The sequence below is a fragment of the Ovis aries genome, chromosome X, assembly GCF_016772045.2.
Source record: "Ovis aries strain OAR_USU_Benz2616 breed Rambouillet chromosome X, ARS-UI_Ramb_v3.0, whole genome shotgun sequence".
Classification (NCBI taxonomy): domain Eukaryota; kingdom Metazoa; phylum Chordata; class Mammalia; order Artiodactyla; family Bovidae; genus Ovis; species Ovis aries.
The window spans coordinates 9,417,975-9,430,222 of record NC_056080.1 but is presented as its reverse complement, the minus strand read 5'-3'; the positions used below and the strand labels follow the sequence as shown (position 1 = coordinate 9,430,222).

General features: G+C 37.7%; 1 protein-coding gene across 5 annotated transcripts in view; it reads left to right on the top strand.

The window, feature by feature from the left end:
• ARHGAP6 (Rho GTPase activating protein 6) overlaps nt 1-12,248 on the top strand; it is a 542,302-nt gene that overhangs the window by 386,668 nt on the left and 143,386 nt on the right. The gene's annotated exons all lie outside the window — the stretch shown is intronic.

Below are 12,248 nucleotides of genomic sequence, written 5' to 3'. Positions count from 1 at the left end.
CAAAGCAGAAAGCCTTGGTTTTGCTGCTTGCGACCTTTGGTACAAACCTTGTTTTGTGTGGTTCCAGCTTTTTATGATTTCATAGAAAGACCTAAAATTTAGAATATTCCAAAGGTGTTCACAGAGCTTAAATACTTGTTGGTTTTATATAGCTACAAGTAAAGGTTTCTTTGAATCCTTCCTAAAGGAACAGAGGGTATCATATTAAACATTAGCTTATTTGATGAATGTTTTTAACACCAAGAAGGTGAAGCCACAGGCTTTCCTACAGATCAGCCATCTCTTACCTTAAACTACGTGACCATCTACTTCAAATCATAGGTGGAGTTCTTCCTCTCTATTGTGCGCACATTGCCACTATCTATATATTGTTAAAAGTAGTGTAAATATATGACAATTATTTAATTTGTTAAAAACCAAATTACTTTTGGAGAAAATTTATTTGTCATAAGTCACCGTCATTTACAATCTGTTGAATGATCCATTTTGAAAGAAGGGCAAAGACTTAAATACTGCAATTCTGGTTATTTACAGTATTAGCAGCTATAACAGAAATCAACTTGGGCTGCAGTGAGTGCAAGTTCCAAGCTACCTAGCACTGTTCATCCAACACAGTTTTCTTCTACCTGTGGGAAAATGAGCCACAAAGGCAGTAAATCCCCTTTTGTTTTCCAACTCTCTTCGAAAATCCTACTGATAGGAATTGTGCATTTAAGCAATGTTCAGTAAATATGGTTAAAAATCCATCACTGTTTTTTCTATTAAAAAAATATTTTGCAGTTGCTCACTTGTGGCTATTTCCAGATTAAAAACAAAATATCTGTGGAAACCAGGTTGAGCCCAAGTTCCTCATGATGGGGAGAACATTGGATTTTGTGAATCTTCCTTCTGAGCCTGAGTTGGTTTCTGCATGTCACTATGCAAGTTCACAAACGTTTCCTTCCCTAGTCAGCACCCCGTGGGGGAGCCAGTTGGGAGTGCCACCTTGATAGCTAGGACTTGTGGAGGCTTCAATGCAGGAGGCTGTTGAGATACTGAACCTTTTCGTGTATTTTAATCTGGACATCAAGTGCCGGGTAGAGAAAGTATGCCAGCCAATTAGTTCTGAGTTAATGTCCTGAGAAGAGTGTGTCAGCAACCCTCCTCTTCTGACCATTCTCAGTGAACTTTAGAATGCCACTTGAGATGGCCTCTCCATGTGTGTTGGATATGAGTTCAGTGCGCCTCCTGGGAAGCAAGATAATGCAGGGTCAAGGCCTGAATTTTCTACATGTCCTTAGTTCCCACTGTAGCTTTCTCTGAACAAATCAATGAAAGACAGCACCTAGCTGTTCCCATAAGGTCTGGACTTGTGTTTGTTTGTTTTCAATCCACCTTTTGGAGCCAAGGAAAGGGTGAGGGCCATTTATGCTCAGGTTCACACTCACAGCTGGGATGGACAATTCTCTCCTGGTTGCCATGGCAATGATGCCCTGGAGTGGGGATACTTGCCCATATTTGCAGAGCTTTCCTCCCCATGTATGGTGGTTCACCACAACTGCAGAGGCGTTATCGGATTGAGAGTTCTGGAGCTTCCTTTACAATGAGCTCTTTATCAAAACCCTGGGAGGTCAAATGGGCAGGAAAAATTAAGTGGCAAGAGGAGACAAGCTTTATGACTCTGATCAGTTGAATTTATATTTGCTGTTAGTCATATAAATTGGTTTAGTTAGGATCCTAGGAGCAGATGACAAATTAGTTAACCTTTTAAATGATACTCATCAAACATGGGACAGGGTTTGTGTTTTAAGAAATACCTCATTTCTTTTTCAAGATGAATGTTTGAACACCTCCTCATCTATAAACTGAGAACAGAGACAAGTTTTCCTCTATAAGGTTGTGAAAATTGAAGGAGCCAATACATGTCATGTGCTTAGAACAGTGCCTAGACTATAACAAGAGCCCAGTAAATGTTTGATGTTATTATTATTAGCTTTACTTTTATAAGACTGTGTGGTAACTTTTTAATGCAAAGGACAGTTCCTTGAGTAGATATTAAGCATACCGATGAGCCTCCAGATATTTTTCTAAATCTCCCTCAAGGAGTTTACCAGTTAGTAGAGAGACCAAAGTAGAAGCAAGTAGTTTCTTGAAATAGAGGCACACCCAACATATTCTGGGAAACCTCGAGGCCTGAGCGCTCCAGCCTGTATGGACCAACAAGAAAAGGTCTCCAGATGAGGAGGCATTGAGCTGAAGCTCGTTTGTGGCCATTCTCCTGATTTTTGGTGTGTGGAGGCCAGGAGGGAGGGGCTTAATCACACTTGGAAGAGTGTCCTGAGTTTGATATTTGGACAGATAAGATGTTCTGTGTCTTGAGTCCCTCAAATATTGTAGGTTCCCCAAGGTCTGCACGCAATCAAAGTAGGTCTCCTTTACTTACATCACACTGCTTTATATTCCCATGGTTGTCAGAGGTTTTTGGTAATAATTTTGTGATCAAAACTTCACTCATCAAATATTGGGAGACTGATGGTTCTGAAAATCATGAGAATTAAGGCATCTTAAATTCCTGCCCACTCTTTGCACACAACTACTTATCTCGTTATTCTGCCAAATTCAAGCAAATTTAAAAACCAGATGTTTCCCAAACAAACTAAATGAGCTCTAATTCAGTGCTTATTCTAATGGCTAATGATCTGATTATTTTTCTCCTCCTTTCTTACTCAGCTAACACAACCACTTTTATGTAACTTCAGAAGAAGCAAGTAACTATTCTAATTTCTGCAGAATTGCCTTGATTTAGAGAACTCAGCTGATTTAATCCTAGAGTGACCATCTCTTCATCTTGCACGTTTTCTTTAACAGCCTGGTCACTCCCCAAGCTGTTTAGAGTTTTCTGATGCAGTTGATACAGGAAGTGAAAATCCTTTAGTATGAGGTCCTATAGCAAGTTCGCTAACTTTGAGATGTGAGTTTTTGGGTTTTCTTTCTAGTCATGTTTTTAAAATGCATACAGACTCAGACATTTGTCCAGAGCCTCATTCTTTCTATACGTTAGGTTTTGAACGCACAGCATGACTCAATGTTGGTGTTCTTTTCCAGAGTAGGGTTTCTCAACACGAGCAGTGCTGACATTCAGGCTGGATCATTCTTTGTCGTGGGGGTCTGTTTTGTGCATTGAGGATGGTCAGCAGCATCCCTGGTCTCTCCCTACTAGACGCTGATAATACCACTTCAGGCCCATCTGCATCTGCGCATTGTGACTCCAGACGTTGCCACACGTGCCCCAGAAAGCACTGCAGCCTGGTTGAGTACCCCTGCTCTAAAGAAACACAGTTTGGTAAAGAAATGCCTAGAGGGGAGTTAGCTGAGCTGAGACCAATGCCAGAGTGACAAGGAAAGGTTCAGAGTTGGACGTTGCTATATACGGGGGCCAGGCCTTACAAAGAAGGTAAAAGGAAGCCATTTGGAGGGAGAAGTTCTAATGCTGCGGCCGCCAGTGAGCCCATACTGCCCTCCTGGTGGATTTACTCTCCTGCTGCCTTTAGAGTGACCTTAGAGGTGGCGAAGAACAGCCTCTGGGGGTGTCAGATAGAAGGCAGGGACCGTGGAACATAGCCGTCGTGAGAGAGGTGTTCAGCTGGCTCTGAGTCAGAGATGGCACATTGACACGAGGCGGTTGTGTTTGACTTTGGAGCCTTTGGCAGAGAAAGCTTTCATATTTTCAAATCTGTTTCAGTCCCTGCTTCCACCTGTGTAGTGGCCCCTTTGTGGGTCTATACAGCCAGGAGAAGGCTCCCCCTTTCTGAATATGAGTGGTAGAACGTGTTGACATAAAAGGACTCAGAGATGGACGTTAGTACCACTTATAGATGAAGAAATTGAGGCACAGAGAGGCAAGAAACTCATCCAAGTTTCCACAGCAGATAGGCCAAGGTCACGATTGTGACCCCAGGACCCCCACATTCCACAGATAAATTGGAAGCATGGAAAATTCTTTGAAGAGGAAAACAAGATCTGGCTGTTCTGAGGGAGATAGTTAACATTGTTGTAAATTTTTTTTGATTAAGAAAAAGAAAATAAATGCTGCACCTTGGACTATTTTTTGTTGACCCTAGGGCCTGTTATTTGTAAGGGGCCTTCACTGATCTTGATTTTTTTTTTTTTTTTTGATGGGTGATTCAGGCATGATTTATTGAGGGAGATATTTGGGGACCTAAATGACCATTTCTTTCCTCTCACTTCAACCTATTCTGTCCTCACCACTCCCAGCCCTATCTTATTCCTCAAGCATTATCTGTTTCTAGAAGAGCCAGGTGTTTCAGATAGACTAGATGGCTAGCTATTCCCTTCTCCAGGGGATCTTCCTGACCCAAGGATTGAACTCGCATCTCCTGCATTATAGGCAGATTCTTTACTGTTCCAGCTACCAGGGAAGCCCATCTTATTTCTCAAGTGTTATTTATTTCTAGAAGAATCAGATGTTTCAGATGAAGACAGGATGAATTCTTCCCAGCAGGGAAGTGTTTTGGAATAAGTAAATTTCAGCCAGTGACTCCCTAGTGATAAGGCTCTAGACCAAATGAGAGCAAAGGGAATTATAAGGCAAATCACAAAACAACAACTAAAAATTCAAATTAACAAGAATTCACAACAAACACAGGCTAATGGCTGTTTTATTAAAGCAATGTGGAACACAGCTAGAGGCCACTATGTTCTGGAAATGTAGGAAATTGGTTGAAATCATTTTTCTCTTGTGATCCCCATGTTAAGCCACAGTCAAATCCCTTTTAAGAAAAATCAATACAGTTCCTTGCTATTTTGTATTCTTTTTAAAGCATTGGCCTTAAACTCAGTCTTTTCCGCAAGTGTTTATTGCTAAGGGGCAAACTTCAGATTTGGGAGAAAAGTCAGTGTTTTTGTGTTGAGTTGTGAGAGGAAGTGGTCAACTTGACTTTGTTTGTAAATAAAATGAGCAACTTGACCTTTTCCCCTTGTATTTTTGTATTGAAAGAAGTATATTATGCCTTGATAATGATAATTAGTACAATAGCCGTAGAGTCTCTAAATGATTGGAATGGAGAAAAGTTTTATTTTAAATTTCAGATTGTTCAAATAGCATATGTCCTTTTACTAGAGGTAAACTTCGTGGACATGTAAGTGTGTCTGTCGGTGTGTGTATTCTCAAGCACGCAGGTACCCATTTATCCTATGTTGTGCTGTCAGTTTGAACCACAAAATAGAAAAGAATGTAAATATTTTGCAACGCTTACAGGCAGTCAGCCACTCTCAGGGATGGACGAAAGTTTGTTATTTTTTTCTTTATCTTTCCATCAGCTTACACTTTGGCCTAATTCCAGTGAAACCCTAGGTCAAGGGCAGCCCCCGCCTTCTACCGCCAGTGTGGATGTGGCTGGTAGAGGACTGAAAATAAATGACCATTTCTTTGGAACTAAAAGTGTCTGTTACAAGCAGAAAAATCAATTTAGTGGAACTCTGGATTTGTCTATTTTAAAAGAACACCAGAAGGGAAACCATTTTGGAGTGTGTGATTCAACCTCAGGAAGAGAAGGGTGTTTCTAGGGTTCTTAGAAAATTCCCATACAAGATTGTATTTCCTGGAGTGCTTGGAAAATGACTTGTAATGGATAGTTGAGATATTCAGTTTTAACCAGCAAGTCTTTTTGTTTCATCTTTTGTTTAAAATCTTCAAATTCCTAGGAGTTGCTTTTCTACCTCAAGAGGCAGTATATAGAGCAGCACTGCCTAGTAAAACTCTGGTTGGTAAACGGAATGTTTTGCATCTCTGCAGCCCAATATGGCAGCCACTAGCCACACATGTCTCATGTGACTGAGGAACTGAATTTTAAATTTAATTTCATTTAAAAAAAATTGAATAACCACATGAGGATCTTTACTGAACAGTGCCAAGTGTAGAACATCATTACCAGTCAGCATATGTCTTTGATTTTAAATATTCCATTATATTATCACCCTAAATTTTGATTTGTAAAATGTGACAACTATTACTCTTTCTAACTAAGTGATGATTACTTCCAGGTAATCTTTCATTTCCCATCCTCTTTGCATGCTAACAATGCATATATTATAATAATGGGTCTTACACTTTTATTCTAATTTTGCTGCTGTGCAGCATTGTTAAAGGACTCTTGCCTTCCAAATAGCTTATTATCCAAGAGCCATATATCTGGCAAGGAGTAATAAGCATTACTCATGAATTTAAGGTGCCAACCTTGGGTTTTCTTTCAAATTGTTTTCAATTTAATGAGACCAAACTTCCCATAAAAAAATAGGGGGTTATGAAAATAGAGCCTAGAATTTAGCATGTTAAATTGCATCTTCTTTTGCCCTTTCTAATAAGTGAACTGTGAGTATTTTCTGGTTAATTAGAATGGGTATTGACTGAGGTTGAACTCTTCAGATGATTCAGACCCGATGTAATTAAGCATAGGAGAGAAAAATATACATTATAACCATTTGAAGCCCCAAAGTAAAATTAGATAATTGGCTAATTTTAAGTCAGTAGTAGTTTAGGTATTATTTGAATCAAAAAGAGAACCAACTCATTTAATTTGAAGTTATCACAAGCCTCCTCTCTTTAAGGGTTTAGGACTTAAGACACTGAGTTTTCTCTTTGACCTGCCTGCTCTTTGAATCCAGCTAATCTTTGATAGAATTTCAGTAGGAGCTGCTTTGGTGATCATTTCTATTTTACTTTATTTTTGTTGTTTCTAAATTCTTTTTCCTTAACTTTATAATGCTCATATCTTCTTTGTTGTTTGATTGTATTATTCATTTTTGTTCCTGCTAAAGCCAGTTGCCCCTTTCCTTTCACCCTTCTTTGGTCCAAATATTTCTCTGAAAAATCAAGTACATATTAACTGATTTCTGCTGGGAATTTACCTGAAGGGGACTCACCAAGATCCAAAACTCACATCAAAGGGAACTGAAGGAAGGAGGTGTGTCTGAATTGAAGCAGAAAGAAGGGAAAACAAACTTTATAAATTAAATTTGTTCTTGATTACAGAATTTATTATATTTTTGTAGAAAAATTTGATCTTCATACAAACAGATGTATCTTCCTTCTAGTTTTTCTCTACACACATTTATATATGTGTGTTCAAATTATCTACACATTATGAAAAGTGAAGTGTTAGTCACTCAGTCGTGTCCAACTCTGCGACCGCAAGGTCTGAGGCTACAGTCCATGGGATTCTCCAGGCATGAATACTGAAGTGGGTTGCCATTCTCTTCTCCAGGGGATCTTCCCCACCCAGGGATCAAACCTGAGTCTCCTACATTGCAGGCGGATTCTTTATGGTCTGAGCCACCAGGGAAGCCCTGTTTACATGTTATGGTTACATGTAATAGTCACATTTGATATACAGTCTTGGTCTTCAATTTTACTTTATCACATTTTTTTCCACTAATAAATTTTCTTCTAGAGATACTTTTTGCCACATAATTCCTTCAGATACATATAGACAAATTTCAGAGAGATGCAGGTTCTCAGTAGAATACATAATCATCTTTGAACATGTCTTACCATACATTTTGATGACTCTCTTTGGGTAATTCCTAGACATATATTTGCACCCTGGAAAAGTTATGGATATTGAAACCCTCACCAACAAGGAGTGAATGAGAGCAGAACAGATTTTTAAATGTATTAGTGACATGGGAGTGGTTATGGTGAGATGAGAATTTCCTTGAGGTTATCTACTCAACTTCATCTGTATTTTTAGCTTAATTTCAAAGACATAGCACACCCTTGACAATAATATACTCTTGTGTTTCTTTTTTTGCTGATTTAAGAAGTTTTTATATATGCTTGTGTTTATTAGTGTATTTATGATCAGTGTTGCTATTTATTTCAGCCTATACTTTGACTCTTAGTCATTATTATCTAGTGATTTTTCTTCCATATTTTATTCAAAAACATACAACACTGGGCAACTAAGCTTGAGTTTGAATGAATTATAAATGCTCCTTTTTATTTAATTTACATCAGCTTTGTCAGTATTATGTGGTGATACTTACAAAGTATGTGGTGTAAGTATTACATGGTGATACTTTGTGTTACACTAGGTAGCCACACATATCTACATGTAGGTTGTCGACTACAGTCATCTGCCACAGATAGGCAATCAGGAAATTAAATAATCTCAAAATGACTGGAACTTCCAGAGTAACAATCCAAAGGTCAGTGTACTTTATAAGAAAATGTATACAAAGTAACCTACACATTAGAAGATGTAAAATACACTAACAAAAAGAAGGAATTGCCTGGAGCAGGAAGGAATGATTAGACTGACTTAGTAATATCAGGCAATTAAAACAGGCATGAAAGCTTTATTGCTTCGGAATTTCCAAGACATCTCGCTTCATTGATGGATGTTCATAAGTCTGATTCTGGACCATCAAACAGATCCTATGTTGTGGTTAACATGCATGTCCATTATAGAAGACTATGATGAAAATGGTTTATTTATTTTTTTTAGTTCTACCAGTTTATTGCTACCAACCCATCACCCTCCACCCTCATGCACACGTGCTCAGTCATGTAACCCCATGGACTGCAGCCCGCCAGGCTCCTCTGTCCATGGACTTTTCCAGGCCAGAATACTGGAGTGGGTTGCCATTTCCTTCTCCAGAAAATGGTTTATTAAAACATATGTTTGGGCATTTAATACAGAAGTTTCAGTTTCTTGTCACTTACGCAGTATACCTCATTCCATAGTGAGCAGTCTTCAGAGTCCAGAGCCTGAACTTTTCCCTGTAATTCAAATATGTGGTTTGAATATATGTATATAATTTGAATTATTATAAGACAAGAATAATTTTGTCAGTGACTTTCCCAAATAGAGAATCCTCTTATATCAGAAAACTTGAAAGCAACTCCTGTCTGGTTTGAAATTTTGTGTTCTTTCCAATATCACACATAGTTTTCAAGTAACATCATTCCTTATATCCTGAAAATGTTTCTCAGTATGAATAAACATAATAGCAATATTTTCATGAGTTGTGGAAGACAAAGTGTGGTGGGGGCATATATTTTGGAGACTATACCAGTATATATATTTCTATCTTTCTACTGGATTTTTTTTTTCAGGAAAGTCATTGACAAAACAATTCTCCTTAGTCCTGGCCATATAAGCATCACATTGTTGGAAGAGAAAGTTTGCTGGCGTGACATAAATGATAGGGCTCTTGATGTCGATGTCATGACCCACTAATCAATTATGACCCACAATTGAAAGACACTAGCATGGAAATAGAGTGCGTCATTCACCTAGAGATAGATGGTTCTAAGGTTGGTTATTTCAGGGGCACTGAAGACCTAGAGAGTTTCTGCCTTTCTACTTGTCCCTCCTGGTTATAAGATGGCAGACACAACTCCAGGCATCACATTCTCAAACAAATAGATCCAAAGACAGAAGAGCATTTTTCCCTAGCGTGTGTATACACAGTTTTCTTTTTTAATGCATTTATTTTTTAATTGAAGGATAATTGCTTTACAGGCTCAGTAACAACTTAGGTACACAGTTTTAATTAGAGGGTAATTCTTTTTCCCAGAAGCTCTGCCTCTCCTATTAGATTTCCCTTTCAGCCTCATTCATTGTTCAGCTCCCAATACAACCAATCCCTAAACCAATCACTAATGAGGGAAACAGATGCCACATTTGGTGTGGATATGGTATTTTATAGTAACTGATGCCATAATTGGAGGAGTGAGCATTTGTTCTATGGGACAGGGGAGGGGGCTCCTCCCTCCTGAATTTGTGGAAAGCCTGATGCTGGGATTAATTCCAGCACCGCCAACAAGGACCGAGTGGTGAGGAAAACTATCTGCCTGGGTCAGGAAGATCCCCTGTAGAGAGAAATGGCAATGCACTCCAGTGTTCTTGCCTGGAGAATCCCATGGACAGAGGAGTATGGCGGGCTACAGTCCATGGGGTCGCAAAGAATTGGACATGACTGAGTGACTAGCACTTTGTTTCATATTTGCCAAGGCATTTTGACTACACTTCTGCCATGGTCTTAACACTATTAGGCTTTCTCTTATCATTATTTGTGAGCTTATTTTAGCCCTTTGGTAGATTCTAGATTGCTTAAGGATGGGGACTTACCATTTTTATTAGGACATGGAATAGTGCTTTACCCTAGAGGGTGATTAATAAATACATACTAAATTGATTAAAATTGGCCTATGTCAGTTGATTAAAAGCTTTCTTTCTGACTTTTTTATTTATTCTAAATTCTTTAAAATCAGGTTATTTGCTTGAATATTGACACCCTCCCAGTAATGTTTATTCATTCCAGAAAATGATTAAGGGGCCTTAATCATTAAAGGTATTAGAATAAAGTTACTGTGGGTATTGTGTAATATAAACACTAAAAAAACTGTTTACAATTCTGTTTGGGTGTAGGAGGAAAAAGGAATTCAAATATAAATATAAATGGGAAAGTAAAGCTGTATTGAGTCCATTTTATGCATCTGTTAACATTTTGAAGACTATACAGTAGAATTTATCATCTTAAAGATTATGAAGTGAAAGAAATGACTTGTATATAAAACCACTGTGATTCCCTATTTGAAGCTCCATTTAATATAAGTTTTCTTAGGAAAATACCTCAAATATTTAAAATTCAGTACATTATTTTATGTATCACATAATTTCATTAAAAAATTGCTTTCAGTAGAATGAGATCAAAAGACCAGATTTTGGTTACTAATGTGGTGTGAAGTATAAAGCCAGTGCTCCAAGTTTTCATTTGTTTTGTAATATAAACATTTCAGAAAAGCTTATCTTTTTAATGTAAAGAATTCTTCATATAAACTTCCCCTCATTTGGTTCTGGCTTCCCAGGTGTTTCAGTGGTAAAGAATTCTCTTGCCAATGCAGGAGATGCACATTAGATCCCTGGGTTGGGAAGATTCCCTGGAGGAGGAAATGGCATCCCACTCTAGCATTCTTGCCTGGGAAATCTCACGAATAGAGGAGTCTGGTGGGCTACCATCCATGGGGTCACAAAGAGCTGGACATGTCTGAGCAGCTGAACAACAACATTTTGTTCTGGCTCAGTGACTATATACTTCTTCATAATTTTTCACACTACCAACTACTACAACTACTATATAAACTCCTATTTTTTTAAAGTTTTGAGATGGTGTAATTTAAATTGTCTCTAAAAAGAAATATAGTCCTCATTTGCCTGCAGAATGGTCAATTTGTAGGTGTAAATGAGCAGTTCTTATCTTATTCAAGAAGATCCATTTATAATATCTTCTTTCCAGTTACATGAAATGTTAAGTTTAATTCAGCACAAAATCAGGAATGATTTTTTAAACTTTTTATTGTTTGCTTATTTTTAGTTACAGAATTTACTAAGTAAGGTGGTGGTAGGAAAAAATCTTTGTGTTCTTGTGTCTTTCTGAAAGCAACTGAAGTATTTACTTCAGGTCTCTTCTCATTTTCTGATCTTTTAATCCTGGAAAAAAATTGCAAAAGAAGCAAGTAGAACAATTTACAAGTATTCTTCGTGAGTACCATTTATAGTAACAAATATGGGTTCAATTTTGCCAAAACAAAATTATAGCCATTGAAGTTGAACTCTGTAATTTTCAAACTTTCTTTGTTGTCTCATAGTCATTAGATATGAGGTGTCAGGATGGAGGCCCCTGCCTTCAGAATACTTAAAACAATTATTGAATAATAAAATAACAATTGCTATCTTTTGTTGAGTACTTTCTGTATGGTCATTTCTGAACTCATCACTTTATTTTCTTAAGACAATTCTAATTTTAGATGGGAATTTTAGAGAGTTCAAACTACCTACCCCAAATCACCTTTCCTTGAATCGCTCTGGCAAGGTTTATAAAGTTCATGACATTAATTATTAATAAAGAGATAAACGCACTTTTTTGAGATAAACACATTTTCTATACAAAGAGGTAACCTGTACCTTAGACTAGAATAATCAACTGTAGGCACCAGATTATTTGGGATACAATCATTTTTCAAATATGCTCCATATTTTGCACAAATATGCCTGTATTCTCCACAAATTTGCCCATAATTTTGAAGCCTTATATAACATAGAATTTTTATAGGGAAACTATGGGATTTGTTCTTAGACAAAGGCTTGAAAGTTATCTGATTTAGTTACTTCCTCTCATTTTAAAGGGAAAACACCCATATAGTTGAAGTGACTTGTTAAACAGCATCTCCTTTTTGGGTGCAG